The sequence below is a fragment of the Myotis lucifugus genome, unplaced genomic scaffold, assembly GCF_000147115.1.
Source record: "Myotis lucifugus unplaced genomic scaffold, Myoluc2.0 scaffold_383, whole genome shotgun sequence".
Lineage (NCBI taxonomy): Eukaryota > Metazoa > Chordata > Mammalia > Chiroptera > Vespertilionidae > Myotis > Myotis lucifugus.
In genome coordinates, this window is record NW_005871431.1 from 648,606 (window position 1) to 651,992 (window position 3,387).

The 3,387-nt window shown below is 55.9% G+C and overlaps 1 protein-coding gene across 1 annotated transcript in view; it reads right to left on the reverse strand.

Moving 5' to 3' along the window:
• The window catches only part of ARID3A (AT-rich interaction domain 3A), a 40,897-nt gene extending 40,570 nt beyond the window's left edge, over positions 1-327 (reverse strand). Inside the window, exon 1 of the mRNA XM_006101802.3 lies at positions 175-327. The gene's annotated coding sequence lies outside the window, so the exon portion shown is untranslated. The remainder of the gene's footprint in view (positions 1-174) is intronic.
• Positions 328-3,387: the final 3,060 nt, after the last annotated feature.

Sequence of the window (3,387 nt, forward strand, 5' to 3'; positions counted from 1 at the left end):
TCCCTCATCAAAAGGCACCCCCCCGGCCTAAGGACGGGGGGCAAACTGTAACGTCCCCGGCCCGAAACACACAGTGAGCGAAGGGGCGCGGGCAGGAACTGGAAAGACCGAAGCCGGAGGACGGGAAGACTGGGGGCGACCCGAGCCGGGTCGGGGCCCTCCTCCCCATCTTACAGAGCACCTGGGACGGACCCGCCAGGCTCGACGTTGCACCTCTGTCTCTTAGACTCGAGGGACCCGGCGCGAGCGACCTGGCCGCCTGCCCCGAGCCGAGCCACGGTTTTCACGTCTGTAAAATGGGGATTAGAGACCCGAAGCAGCAAAGGGCTACGGAGACCAGAAATGAGAGCGGGGCGGGGCCGGAGGGCGGAGCCGGGGCCGGACCGGGGGGACGTCTCCCGGTGGGTCAAACGCGTGGGTGGGGCCGCGCGTCCCGGGGCCGGGGCGGGTGTGGGAACTGCTCGCGACATCGAGACGATCCCTACCACCGACCGTCACGGCCCCCTGAGAGCCTGACAACTCACCTAAGAGGAGAATACGCGAGCCTCGCTTTAGTAATCATTTCATAATTTCCATATTCTGAGCGCTCGGGTTCCTGGCCATTTGCCCAAGGCAAGGTTCAGCGCTCACACCTCTAGGTAGTGGAGAGTCTAAATGTCCCCATTTGGAAGAACCGGAAACGAAGGCGCAGAGCGGGGTGGGGCAAGGTCCGGGTGGGGGTTTGGTCTCTGCTTGAGGGGGCTAATCGCAGGGGCCCAGGCTGCAGCCCAGATAAGAGCCTTTGGGAGCATGGGGGCCGGCGGGGGCCACACGGAGGGCTCCCCTTCTCAGGGGTCCCCACTGGGTGGGACTAGGGTCCCTCACCTTGAGTGTTGGGGTGGGATCTTGTGCAGCCGCTCCCCTCCACTAAAGTACAAAGCATTGCCATCTTCTGGGGGTCCTGTCCCGTATTGCCCCCCTCCCCCAAATTGTAGGTACATTGTTGGGGGAGTCCCAAGCCCAGGAGACAGGTCTAGGGCCCAAGTCCTGCCCACCCCTGGCAGAATCCCAGCCTCTGGCCACAGGGCTGCCTGCAGTCTAATGGCAGCAGGTGGCAGGGAAGCGTCCACCTTTAGGCTATTAAACACCCAGCCCCAGCTGTTACCCCCCCACACACACACACACACCCCCACACACACCTGAGGGAGGGGCCCAGAAGTCTGCCTGGGGAGGGGGAGTTTAGAGACCCAGGTTAGCTGGGGAAGGAAGCCGTCCATAAAGGGCCAGGCCCCAGCTCAGTCTCCAAAGTGCAGGGGAGCCCCCTCCACACCCAGAAAGAGCCAAGCAGATCAGAATGCACCCCTGCCCCACCCCTCTGGTGCCTTCGTTCCCTCCATCTGTACAGTGGATCAATATTCATTCATTCCTTGCACAGCAGGATCCCCTGAGAGCAGGAGGGGTGCTACCCTCTCCCCATTTTCCAGGGAAAAGCTGGAGTCCACACCCAGCTAGATGCTGCTTCCCAGAGGTGCCCTGCCCAGGAGGGTGAGGGACGGCAAGATTCCCAGCTGCCTCCCCATGAGGGGGCCCTATTTTTAGCCCAGGGAGGAAGCTGGAAAGTGATCCACAACCTTGCGGCTCTGCTACTGGTGGGCAGCACGCCAGGTTCCAGCTGGGTCCTGGCTGTGTGATTTGGGTTAGTTCAGACACCCCTCTGGTCTCTGTTTTGCAACCTGGAATTAGGCACAGCAACTCCCGTCTTGCAAGGTTTCTTGGCCAGACCATCCTGTGGGGCCCCTGTGTGTTTTGGACAGCCCCTGGGGGAAAAAAACACAAAAAACAGCCTGGTTCTTACCCAGCCCTCAGCCCACCACTCAACCTGCTCTCCACCCTGAGAGGGGCGTTGGCTCAAAAATTCACCCAGATCTCAAACTGCCTCCCTTCCCACATTATTCCTGCTCAAATAGATCCCCACATCCGAGCCTTTGCACTGGCCATGCCCCCCACCTGAGGTGCCCTTCCCACATCACCTCATGACCCTTGCCCTCTCCTGCCTCAACTGGACCTTCAGCTCCCTGGAGGGTTCGTCCCTGACCCACCAGCGTCAGGTAGGCACTATGACCCCATTGTCACATCATTCTGTTTATCTTCAGGCACTATTTCAAGACAGCTGTATTTTTTTTTAATTGATTTGAGAGAGAGGGGGAGAGGGAGAGAAAAACATCAGTCGGCTGCCTCCTGCACACCCCCTACTGGGGATTGGGCCCGGAAACCTGGGCATGTGGCCTGACCAGCAAATCTCTGTGCAAGGGAGGAGGCTTATCCAACTGAGCCACACCAGCCAGAACAGAATAGTTGTATTTATTGAACCTACTCAGCCTTGTCCACAACTGTGTCTCCAGCCCTGAAGCTGAGTCTGGAACGTAGTAGGTACTCAATAAATGTTGGTTGACTAAATGAATTCATGTTCCCTCTCTTCCTCGCACATCATACACCATTTTTGGTGTCTGTCTACACAGAGGTGGAGGACAAATTGAACTATTCACCATATACGTCTCAATTTTTTTAAAAAGCCTGGAGTGGGGGTGTGGGGCACAGCCAGAAACCCCCACCCCTGACCTGCTATCATTCACACCTGGCCTCAGGTTGCCTTGTCCTTGTGAGCCAAGTCCCACGAACATGAAAATATAATCTTTTGAAAATAAGAAGGAAAACCACCCTAGTCAGTTTGCTCAGTGGTTAGATCGTTGGCCAGTGGACTGGAGGGTCGCCGGTTTGATTCCAGTCAAGGGCATTTAACTTGTAACTCGGTTTCGTTTTGGACTGGATCCCCAGCACAGTTGGGACGCATGCGGGAAGCAACCAATCAATGTGTCTCTCTCACATTGATGTTTCTCTCTCTCTCTCTCTTTCTCTCTTTCTACCCCCCTCCCTCCCTTCCACTCTTTCTGAAACCAATGGAAAAAATATCCTCAGGTGAGGATTAAACAAACAAACAATAACAATAAAAAGAAAACTGAATAACAGATCAGAATGCACTCCTGCCCCACCCCAGGCAGGTGCATGAGTCTCCCTGTGCCTCCATCTGCCCCTCTGTAGCAATCAGGAGTACATAATGAATTTTGCCTAAATTATATTTGCCTTTATAGCAGCACAGTTGTAAAATGTAATTTTTAAAATACAGTATTTTTTCATGGAAGAGGCCCACGAGACAAACGTTCCTAAGACCCTGGAAATGAATTGTGTGGCTCTGCTTGACCCATTTGCAGCGGGGAAACTTTCAGCCAGGGTCCAGTTTGGGATACGTATGAGCTCTGTGTAGTCCACCCAGGAAGCTAGGAATTTCCGTGGGGTGCGCGCGCCACCTGCCGGGAACCTGCGGAGCTGCAGTCTCGGGGCAGACTAGCG